Consider the following 12,568-nt stretch of genomic DNA (forward strand, 5'->3'; position numbering starts at 1 on the left):
TGTGTGGATACCCAGGTGTGCCAGAATGTGAATACCCTGGTGTGCCAGTATGTGAATACCCTGGTGTGCCAGTGTGTGGATACCCAGGTGTGCAGTATGTGAAAATACAAGTGTGCCAGTGTGTATACCAAGGTGGGTCTGCAAGTGTATATCCAGGGGTGCCAGTATGTGAATACCCAGCTGTGCCAGTATGTGGATACCAAAGTGTACCAATATGTGGATATCCAGGTGTGCCATTATGTGTATACACAGGTGTGTTTGTATACCTAGGTGTGCCAGTATGTGAATACCCAGGTGTGCCAGTGCGTGCATACCCTGGTGTGCCAGTATGTGGATACCCAGGTGTGCCAATATGTGAATACCCATGTGTGCCAGTGTGTGGATACCCAGGTGGGACTCTATGTGAATACCCTGGTGTGCCAGTATGTAAATACCCAGGTGTGCCAGTATGTAAATACCCTGGTGTGCCAGTATTTAAATACCCAGGTGTGTCAGAATGTGAAAACCCTGGCGTGCCAGTGTGTGGATACCCAGGTGTGCCAGTATGTGAATACCATGGTGTGCCAGTATGTGAATACCCAGGTGTGCCAGTGCGTGCATACCCTGGTGTGCCAGTATGTGGATACCCAGGTGTGCCAATATGTGAATACCCAGGTGTGCCAGTGTGTGGATACCCAGGTGGGACTCTATGTGAATACCCTGGTGTGCCAGTATGTAAATACCCAGGTGTGCCAGTATGTAAATACCCTGGTGTGCCAGTATTTAAATACCCAGGTGTGCCAGTATTTAAATACCCAGGTGTGTCAGAATGTGAAAACCCTGGCGTGCCAGTGTGTGGATACCCAGGTGTGCCAGTATGTGAATACCCAGGTGTGCCAGTATGTGAATACCCAGGTGTGCCAGTGTGTGGATACCCAGGTGTGCCAGTATGTGAATACCCAGGTGTGCCAGTATGTGAATACCCTGGTGTGCCAGAATGTGAATACCCTGGTGTGCCAGAATGTGAATACCCTGGTGGGCCAGTGTGTGAATACCCTGGTGGGCCAGTGTGTGAATACCCTGGTGGGCCAGTGTGTGAATACCCTGGTGGGCCAGTGTGTGAATACCCTGGTGGGCCAGTGTGTGAATACCCTGGTGGGCCAGTGTGTGAATACCATGGTGTGCCAGTATGTGAATACCCAGGTGTGCCAGTGTGTGGATACCCAGGTGTGCCAGTATGTGAATACCCAGGTGTGCCAGTATGTGAATACCCTGGTGTGCCAGTGTGTGCATACCCAGGTGTGCCAGTATGTGAATACCCTGGTGTGCCAGTATGTGAATACCCTGGTGTGCCAGTATGTGAATACCCTGGTGTGCCAGTACGTAAATTCCCAGATGTGCCAGTATGAGAATACCCAGATGTGCCAGTAGGTAAATACCCAGGTGTGCCAGTGTGTATACCAAGGTGGGCCTGTATGTGTATATACAGGGGTGCCAGTATGAAAATACCCAGGTGTGCCAGTGTGTGAATACCCTGGTGTGCCAGTATGTAAATACCCAGGTGTGTGGATACCCAGGTGTGCCAGTATGTAAATACCCAGGTGTGCCAGTGCGTGCATACCCTGGTGTGCCAGTATGTGAAAAGCCAGGCGTGCCAGTGTGTGGATACCCAGGTGTGCCAGTGTGTGAATACCCAGGTATGCAAGTGTGTGTATACCCAGGTGTGCCAGTATGGAAATACCCAGGTGTGCCAGTATGTGAATACTCTGGTGTGCCAGTATGTAAATACCCAGGTGTGCCAGTATGTGAATACCCTGGTGTGCCAGTATGTAAATACCAAGGTGTGCCAGTATGTAAATACCCTGGTGTGCCAGTATGTGAAAACCCAGGCGTGCCAGTGTGTGGATACCCAGGTGTGCCAGTATGTAAATACCATGGTGTGCCAGTATGTAAATACCTAGGTGTGCCAGTGTGTGCATAATACCATGGTGTGCCAGTATGTGAATACCCGGGTGTGCCAGTGTGTGAATACCATGGTGTGGCAGTGTGTGGATACCCAGGTGGGACTCTATGTGAATACCCAGGTGTGCCAGTGTGTATACCAAGGTGTGCCAGTGTGTGGATATCCAGGTGTGCCAGTATGTGAATACCCAGGTGTGCCAGTATGTGAATACCCAGGTGTGCCAGTATGTGAATACCCTGGTGTGCCAGTGTGTGCATACCCAGGTGTGCCAGTGTGTGCATACCCAGGTGTGCCAGTATGTGAATACCCAGGTGTGCCAGTATGTGAATACCCTGGTGTGCCAGTATGTGAATACCCTGGTGTGCCAGTACGTAAATTCCCAGGTGTGCCAGTATGAGAATACCCAGATGTGCCAGTAGGTAAATACCCAGGTGTGCCAGTGTGTATACCAAGGTGGGCCTGTATGTGTATATACAGGGGTGCCAGTATGTAAATACCCAGGTGTGCCAGTATGTAAATACCCAGGTGTGCCAGTGCGTGCATACCCTGGTGTGCCAGTATGTGAAAAGCCAGGCGTGCCAGTGTGTGGATACCCAGGTGTGCCAGTATGTGAATACCCAGGTGTGCCAGTATGTGAATACCCAGGTATGCAAGTGTGTGTATACCCAGGTATGCCAGTATGTGAATACCCATGTGTGCCAGTATGGAAATACCCAGGTGTGCCGGTATGTGAATACTCTGGTGTGCCAGTATGTAAATACCCAGGTGTGCCAGTATGTAAATACCCAGGTGTGCCAGTGCGTGCATACCCTGGTGTGCCAGTATGTGAAATCCCAGGCGTGCCAGTATGTGAATACCATGGTGTGCCAGTATGTAAATACCTAGGTGTGCCAGTGTGTGCATACCCTGGTGTGCCAGTATGTGAATACCATGGTGTGCCAGTATGTGAATACCCAGGTGTGCCAGTGTGTGGATACCCAGGTGGGACTCTATGTGAATACCCAGGTGTGCCAGTGTGTATATCAAGGTGTGCTAGTGTGTGGATACCCAGGTGTGCCAGTATGTGAATACCCAGGCCAGGTGTGCCAGTGTGTATACCACGGTGTGCCAGTGTGTGGATACCCAGGTGTGCCAGAATGTGAATACCCAGGTGTGCCAGTGTGTGCATACCCAGGTGTGCCAGTATGTGAATACCCAGGTGTGCCAGTAGGTAAATACCCAGGTGTGCCAGTAGGTAAATACCCAGGTGTGCCAGAATGTGAATACCCAGGTGTGCCAGTATGTGAATACCCAGGTGTGCCAGTATGTGAATACCCAGGTGTGCCAGTATGTGAATACCCTGGTGTGCCAGTACGTAAATTCCCAGGTGTGCCAGTATGAGAATACCCAGATGTGCCAGTATGAGAATACCCAGGTGTGCCAGTGTGTATACCAAGGTGGGCCTGTCTGTATATACAGGGGTGCCAGTATGTGAATACCCTGGTGTGCCAGTACGTAAATTCCCAGGTGTGCCAGTATGAGAATACCCAGATGTGCCAGTAGGTAAATACCCAGGTGTGCCAGTGTGTGTATACCAAGGTGGGCCTGTATGTGTATATCCATTGGTGCCAGTACGTAAATACCCAGGTGTGCCAGTGTGTGAATACCCAGGTGTGCCAGTGTGTGAATACCCAGGTGTGCCAGTGTGTGAATACCCAGGTGTGCCAGTGTGTGAATACCCAGGTGTGCCAGTGTGTGAATACCATGGTGTGCCAGTATGTGAATACCCAGGTGTGCCAGTATGTGAATACCCAGGTGTGCCAGTATGTGAATACCCTGGTGTGCCAGTGTGTGAATACCCTGGTGTGCCAGTACGTAAATTCCCAGGTGTGCCAGTATGAGAATACCCAGATGTGCCAGTAGGTAAATACCCAGGTGTGCCAGTGTGTGTATACCAAGGTGGGCCTGTATGTGTATATCCATTGGTGCCAGTACGTAAATACCCAGGTGTGCCAGTGTGTGAATACCCAGGTGTGCCAGTGTGTGAATACCCAGGTGTGCCAGTGTGTGAATACCCAGGTGTGCCAGTTTGTGAATACCATGGTGTGCCAGTGTGTGGATACCAAGGTGTGCCAGTATGTGAATACCCAGGTGTGCCAGTGTGTGAATACCATGGTGTGCCAGTGTGTGGATACCCAGGTGTGCCAGTGTGTGGATACCCAGGTGTGCCAGTATGTGAATACCCAGGTGTGCCAGTTTGTGAATACCATGGTGTGCCAGTGTGTGGATACCCAGGTGTGCCAGTGTGTGGATACCCAGGTGTGCCAGTGTGTGGATACCCAGGTGTGCCAGTTTGTGAATACCCAGGTGGGACTCTATGTGAATACCGAGGTGTGCCAGTGTGTGAATACCCAGGTGTGCCAGTGTGTATACCAAGGTGGGCCTGTATGTGTATATCCAGGGTGCCAGTATGTGAATACCCAGGTGTGCCAGTATGTGAATACCCTGGTGTGCCAGTGTGTGAATACCCTGGTGTGCCAGTACGTAAATTCCCAGGTGTGCCAGTATGAGAATACCCAGATGTGCCAGTAGGTAAATACCCAGGTGTGCCAGTGTGTGTATACCAAGGTGGGCCTGTATGTGTATATCCATTGGTGCCAGTACGTAAATACCCAGGTGTGCCAGTGTGTGAATACCCAGGTGTGCCAGTGTGTGAATACCCAGGTGTGCCAGTGTGTGAATACCCAGGTGTGCCAGTTTGTGAATACCATGGTGTGCCAGTGTGTGGATACCAAGGTGTGCCAGTATGTGAATACCCAGGTGTGCCAGTGTGTGAATACCATGGTGTGCCAGTGTGTGGATACCCAGGTGTGCCAGTGTGTGGATACCCAGGTGTGCCAGTATGTGAATACCCAGGTGTGCCAGTTTGTGAATACCATGGTGTGCCAGTGTGTGGATACCCAGGTGTGCCAGTGTGTGGATACCCAGGTGTGCCAGTGTGTGGATACCCAGGTGTGCCAGTTTGTGAATACCCAGGTGGGACTCTATGTGAATACCGAGGTGTGCCAGTGTGTGAATACCCAGGTGTGCCAGTGTGTATACCAAGGTGGGCCTGTATGTGTATATCCAGGGTGCCAGTACGTAAATACTCAGGTGTGCCAGTACGTACACACCCAGGTGTAACGTGTAGACACCCAGAAGTCAGCCATGAGCTGCGCTCAGACTGTGGCGTCCAGCCAGGGTGACACTGTCTCCATAGTGCAGCGTGCGTCCTGAGGCAGTAGGCGCTGTTATTGGAGCAGGAAGCCATGCTGCCTGGGTTGAAGACATCAACCCGTTAATGAATAATCACCTATGTTGACCACTGAGGACGCTGACCTCTGACTACGCTCCCTGCAGCTGACAAACGCCATCACGCTGAGACAAATGTCTATAATGGAAGAGGTTTCTCTTTCTGCCTTTGCTAAGTCAGGACACGCCCCCGGAAATGACGTCATTCCTGGAAGCAGCCCATACAGTCTAGCGTCTACCATGCTGCCTGGCCCTGTGTTGTTGTGGTCGGTGTGGGGCGGTGCACGCTGTGTGCAGCAGGAACAAGGAAGCTGAGGGCGGAGCATAACTAGCAGCCGAGCCGGTGACTGCAGGCGGGAGCATAGCACAGCGGGCAGATGTGAGGCAGCCGATGCACGGGGTCTCCTGGTCCCTGCTCGCTGTGTGAGGTGAGCCAGAGCTCGGTGAGTGGATGCACCGTGGAGACGTGGGGGACAGCTCTGCAGGGAGGCTGCCATACTTTGCACTGCTTTTACTCCCAGTACACTGTAGGGCAGCTGAAGGGCTCAGGTAGCAGTGTCATCGCCCTGTGGTGTTCTGTAGCCCCGGTCCCCTCACTGACTGTATACAGTGGGCAACTAAAGTGTAGACAGCAGTTCCTTATGAATTGTGAGGTCAGTGGGTAAATGTGTCTACCTCTCTTACAATGGTATGGCCCAAATGTGAGCTGAGGTAAAGCATTGCCAGAAGCTAAGGCTACTTTCACACATCCGTCTTTTTGATTCCGGCACGATGCGGTGAAAACCGGATCCGGAATTGGATCCATTTTTGTCACATAGAAAGTAATGATCGCCGCATTGTGCCGGATGTACATGCGGCGGCTCCACATCCGGTGTCACTGCTACAGGCCGGTTCCGGCAGCACGGCTTTTCGCCACACGCCGCCGGAACCCTGAAACCGGATGTGTGAAAGAGCCCTAAGGGGGACCAAGCTTTCTTCTCTCTAGCCGCTGACATGGCCATACACAGGCACTAATGCCCTCACGCTTCCGCCGGTATGTACAGCCTTGTGTGTGGCAGTAGTCTTCCTAACAGACTTACTCCTGTCCGCCATACTTCTTGAGGCGGGACGGGAACCATAGTTGACGTGTTCTAGTATTGAACTCCCCATTTCCCAGCTCTGGAAATGCACCACTTATGGTTGGAGACTTGGCAGTATTGTCAGGATGTGACTTTGCCCACCAGGTGATTGCGGGGGCTAGACGGGCACACTTCCATTTGTAAGGGGTCGTCCTTGGCAGGCTGGGTTTACAGGAGCATATTTCTCACATTGACCATGATGCCATAGACACACGAGGGTGTGAGTTCAGATCGGGATACCCTCCACGAGGCTGTGGTACATATGCAGACCGTGAACTTCACTCTTGTGAACCCGGCCTACGACTAATTCTGTAATGGTGTATGTATTACTAACGCAGATGTCTGCGCGTTTCGCCTTTTCTAATTCACCTAATTGGTTAAGTGACACGTCCTCATAATTCATGTATCACCATCATGGCGACGTTTCTGTTTGGTGATTCTGCAATGATGGAAAGCATGTGAAGCCTGTCAGACCAGATCTCGCTGATACAATGTACACGTACAAATATACACAGGTCGGAGCGAAAACACTCTTGTTACCAAGCTACATGTGCGTGGGCTTTCAATAACTGAAAGGAAATTGTGACATTTGATAAACCGATACTTTGCTGAAAAGGGAAAGTATGTGTTATGTAATCAGAATTAAGCTTTCTTAACAGTGCATCAGCTTCTGTCACATTAAAGCCACAACGCCATAGAGGATCTGTTGCAAGATCAGAAATTGGTAGGAAGATTGACAGTGAAGTCCACTTCACAGGGTGGACCTCATTGTCAATCTCCCTACCAATTTCTGGTTTTGATGAGAATTATGGAGCTGCATGTGCCCCCATTTTTCCCATCGAAATGTGGTCTCTACAATGGAGACATCTAGTTGCAGGTACTTGAGGACTACCCTACTTTTAAAAGGACTGTCCCTCAGTGATCCGGCCAGTTTAAGACTAGCTATAGCAAGCGCTAAGAACAAGAAGTAAACAATAACATTAAAAGTCCCTCCATTCTTGACACTGTTGAAGATTTTTCATAACATGAGTTTCTTGTTTTTTTACATTCTTTTTCTGTTTTAACCATTTATTATATTGTGAAAAACACTTTCACACATTCAAAACATCTGCCAGAAATGTAGGTCACGTATCGGGTGCAGCCAACAGTATACTCAGATGCTGGCTGTGTTACACTGGTATCTGTCTTTAAGGGCAATCTGTCAGCTGACACATCCTGGCTTTTCCACAGCTAGCGTGTATCAGACATTGGCTGTATGATCTCTGTCAGGTATGCTTGACTCTGAAACACTACACCATTTTAAAACCCTCTGGGACCGAGCTGCAAGGGAGACTAGTTGGACAGGCGGTTTAGAGGTAGCAAATTGGTATATCATGATCAATAAAACATAACCTTTAATGATTCTTTAAAAACCATACATCAAATCAAAAAAAAACATGTGCCAAAGTGCAATTGTGCAGTGTTCTAATAAAAACAAACCGTTTTGTACTAAATAAGGTACCATATGGCCCTGGACATTAACGTATTTCTTGTCCAGGTGTTTCAAAACCTGGAATCTCCGACCATATGAGCCTTGTATATTTGTAATTGTGTGCCGACCAGGCCTTTATGTCATCAGAATTAATATTACTTAATAGACATATATCCAGCCCGTATATAAATTAGCACAGCATATGTACAGCATCGGTCAAATGCATAAGCATAAAATCACCTCATGAGCAAATTGTATCCATTTATGATACCACTATAGAAACTGAGACCGCTGTACTTATCTTTTAAACGCTTCTATAAAGAACGGATGATCAGGTAAGGTCCATCTGAAAACCCAAAATCGTGACCCGATCTCCAGACTTGTCACCCAACGCGTTTCGTCGATGCCTGACTCATCAGGGGTATTGTGACACCTTCTTCTGGCGCATAGCACGCCCGTTGTAAGATAGCTGCCTTTTATAAATCGCGGCATACCGCGGCTTGTTGCCGTTTCCGGTTGCCCCGTACAGTACTTCCGGTTTGCGCATGACGCCGGCATCTGCTCAGGCAACTTGCCCCACTTCCTGGGTTTTCCTAAACAGACGCCGCGCGTCATGTTGAGACAGGAACCGACCATACCCTGCCCCACTTCCTGGGCGTAACCGGGCATGTCAGTCTGCATATCAAGATATTGCGTGATTGGTCTAGGCAGTCACCTGACCATCACGTATCAATAGGAGCCGCTCACTTTATTTTATTGCATCAATCTAATAGTGCGGCTTCATTTAATCAATCATAAATGTTGAATGCGTCCCCCTATCATTATTTATACGGGACCCGAATTATTAAGTCATTTTATGATTGCATAGGCGTTATGAATCAGTACAAAACGCCAACACCCATATTATGGACATTGACAGGAATTATCTTGTGAATGAAAACAAATTCTTTACACCCCGTCATAGGAAAAGAAGCAGAAAAAAGAGTCAGGATACCAACTGCAAAATATGTGTGATGTGGAAATTATTCATTTAATTTAATTTTATTGCATGCATAAGAAGGGAGGCTTGATCTCGGACAATCCACAAATTACATTTAGAAGGGGCCGCTCCTTAAGGGATAGGTTGGTCCGCAGCCATTATACCCAGAAAACCTCATACAGCTCAACATGGCTAGGTACACAGCCGAAAGGCTGTTACAGATGTGGTAGCTGTAAATATTGTACCTCTATTCAACAGAGCAAAGAATTTCAGAGCAATGTCACAGGAAAGATCTACCCTATTGGTCAATTCATTAATTGTAGATCAATAGGAGTGGTATATAAAATCACCTGTAGCTGTGGCCTTGAATACATCGGCAAGACCAAGAGGGAGCTGAGGGTTAGGGTAGGCGAACACCATAGAGATATAATTCATAAACGTGATACACCGGTAGCCACCCATGTCAATCAAAGACATAAGGGTGACGTGAAGGCAGTCAGTTTCATGGGCATAGAAAAGGTCCCCCAAAATCCAAGAGGAGGTGATTGGGATAAACGCATACTCCAAAGAGAAACCTATTGGATTTTCTCATTACAATCTGTATATCCCAAAGGACTGAATGAGACACTATCCTTTTCTTCCTTCTTGTAGGGAGTTTTAATAGGGCTTTTTAGTTCAGGGAGAGCCGACGAGGAGTGGGGGCGCCATTTGCGCAGGAATTTAGGGTGCCAACCTCCGCGTGAGGTAGGGAACAGCTAGTTAGGGACCTATAGGGCCAGATTTAGCGGGCACCCTTTCTATAATTCCTACAGATATATGGAGGTTGGTGGTATCCCCTTCTTATGCATGCAATAAAATTAAATTAAATGAATAATTTCCACATCACACATATTTTGCAGTTGGTATCCTGACTCTTTTTTCTGCTTTTCCTATGACGGGGTGTAAAGAATTTGTTTTCATTCACAAGATAATTCCTGTCAATGTCCATAATATGGGTGTTGGCGTTTTGTACTGATTCATAACGCCTATGCAATCATAAAATGACTTAATAATTCGGGTCCCGTATACATAATGATAGGGGGACGCATTCAACATTTATGATTGATTAAATGAAGCCGCACTATTAGATTGATGCAATAAAATAAAGTGAGCGGCTCCTATTGATACGTGATGGTCAGGTGACTGCCTAGACCAATCACGCAATATCTTGATATGCAGACTGACATGCCCGGTTACGCCCAGGAAGTGGGGCAGGGTATGGTCGGTTCCTGTCTCAACATGACGCGCGGCGTCTGTTTAGGAAAACCCAGGAAGTGGGGCAAGTTGCCTGAGCAGATGCCGGCGTCATGCGCAAACCGGAAGTACTGTACGGGGCAACCGGAAACGGCAACAAGCCGCGGTATGCCGCGATTTATAAAAGGCAGCTATCTTACAACGGGCGTGCTATGCGCCAGAAGAAGGTGTCACAATACCCCTGATGAGTCAGGCATCGACGAAACGCGTTGGGTGACAAGTCTGGAGATCAGGTCACGATTTTGGGTTTTCAGATGGACCTTACCTGATCATCCGTTCTTTATAGAAGCGTTTAAAAGATAAGTACAGCGGTCTCAGTTTCTATAGTGGTATCATAAATGGATACAATTTGCTCATGAGGTGATTTTATGCTTATGCATTTGACCGATGCTGTACATATGCTGTGCTAATTTATATACGGGCTGGATATATGTCTATTAAGTAATATTAATTCTGATGACATAAAGGCCTGGTCGGCACACAATTACAAATATACAAGGCTCATATGGTCGGAGATTCCAGGTTTTGAAACACCTGGACAAGAAATACGTTAATGTCCAGGGCCATATGGTACCTTATTTAGTACAAAACGGTTTGTTTTTATTAGAACACTGCACAATTGCACTTTGGCACATGTTTTTTTTTTTTATTTGATGTATGGTTTTTAAAGAATCATTAAAGGTTATGTTTTATTGATCATGATATACCAATTTGCTACCTCTAAATATTTGACATTGGTTTGAGACACCCCCGCTATATAATTTGGACAGGCGGTTTGCCTGGAGGCTTCTCCCTGCCCATTCCAATGGAGTGCCAGGTCTTTCCCTATACATGCTCTTAGGGGAGAGCTCTGTCTCAAGTATGTTTTTCCCTGAAACACTGCAGTGCTTCAGAGCCAAACATACCGGGCAGAGATCATACAGCCAGTGCCTGATACATGCTGCCTGTGGTTCAGGCATCATGTATAAGCCAACAGGTTCCTTGTAACTGCAGCAATCTTGGTTAAGCTTCAGTCACTGTTAACCGCTTAAAAGCTGTCATTCTCTGGCAGTAGCATTTAAGGTGCTTGTGTCAACCTCCACTCCCCCCCCCCAACTTTCCTGCGACTGATATGCTAGCGCTAGACAATGTGAAAGTCATAGTGCAGGTGATGAGGTTGTATGCAATATTGGCAAAAGAGCTCCATACACTCTGTCCTTGATTCATCACGACTGACATTCACAACGGTCTTGATGAGGAAGCTTGCAGGATTCAGACTTTCTTGATTCATTCATAAAGGGGTGCACTCCTATTTATGAATATGGAGCGTATGAAGAGTGGTGTGCGCCTCCATGTGCTATACCAGAGATCTTACTTCAGTCAGGTACTGGAGTAAAACTTCTGATGTAGGGAACCTCACAGCTTGTCATGAATTAGTCAAGCTGTGGCATTATGCCTGTTATGTTGGAGCTGGGAGAAATTGTCATGAAAACAACAAACAAGTTGCGCCTAAATTTAGCTTTTAAGCCAGAATTCTGGAGTGGAAGCTTTGGTGAATCAGGTCCTCTACATTACAAAAAGTTTAAAGTTAAAACTTAAAGGTGTTCTCTAAGTTAAGAAAAAAAAACATGGCTTTAACACCTTTACCCCCAAGGGTGGTTTGCATGTTAATGACCGGGCCACTGTCATTTTATGAGGTAATAACTCTGGAACGTTTCAACGGATCCCGGTGATTTTTGAGATTTTTTCGTGACATATTGTACTTCATGTTAGTGGTAACATTTCTTCAGTATGACTTGCTTTTATTTGTGAAAAAAGAATGGAAGTTTGGCGAAAATGTTGCAATTTTCTAACTTTGAATTTTTGTGGCCCTTAAATCACAGACATGTCACACAATAGTTAATAACATTTCTCACATGTCTACCATATATACTCGTATATAAGCTGAGTTTTTCAGCACATTTTTTTTTGTGCTGAAAATGCCCCCCTCGGCTTATACATGAGTCTATTGTCCCAGAGGGCCAGCAGGGAAGGGGAGCATTGGAGCAGCGGGTCACAGGGGCAGGAACCGGCGGCTGTGGCAACAGCCTGTGCCGCTGCTAAAGAGAAACAAATATTCGTTTCTCTTATTGCGTGCACAGTGACTGCCGCAGCCGCCGGCTTCCTGAAGACATCCTACTCACCCTTCAGCATGCCCTAGTAGCATCTCGTTGGTCCCGGAACCTTCGCAACATCTCGTTGATTCCAGCTTCCGGCAGCTCTTCCAGTGCTGAGCAGTCAAGTGGCATCGCTCATTAAGATAATGAATATGCACGCATTTCCACTCCCATAGGCTTGGAGGGAATATTCATTACTTTAATGAGCGGGGCCACGTGATCGCGCAACACAGTAAGTTCGAGGGTACGTTGGAGGGTGATTAGGATGTGTTTGTTTTTTTTGTAATCGGAAGCATGCATACAAGGATGGGAGGGGGGAAGCCTCGCATACCAGTACAGCCACTGGGAGACCACGCATAC

General features: G+C 47.6%; 1 protein-coding gene across 3 annotated transcripts in view; it reads left to right on the forward strand.

Moving 5' to 3' along the window:
- The first annotated feature begins 5,383 nt into the window (after window positions 1–5,383).
- Window positions 5,384–12,568, forward strand: part of ZDHHC21 (zDHHC palmitoyltransferase 21) — a 79,456-nt gene continuing 72,271 nt past the window's right edge. Inside the window, exon 1 of one of the 3 annotated variants that reach the window (XM_073572163.1) lies at window positions 5,384–5,655. The gene's annotated coding sequence lies outside the window, so the exon portion shown is untranslated. The remainder of the gene's footprint in view (window positions 5,656–12,568) is intronic. The other 2 variants (XM_073572164.1, XM_073572165.1) reach the window with 2 other exon arrangements.

The sequence above is a fragment of the Dendrobates tinctorius genome, unplaced genomic scaffold (genome assembly GCF_039654945.1).
Source record: "Dendrobates tinctorius isolate UK_male_01 unplaced genomic scaffold, ASM3965494v1 ptg000031l, whole genome shotgun sequence".
NCBI classification, from domain to species: Eukaryota; Metazoa; Chordata; class Amphibia; order Anura; family Dendrobatidae; genus Dendrobates; species Dendrobates tinctorius.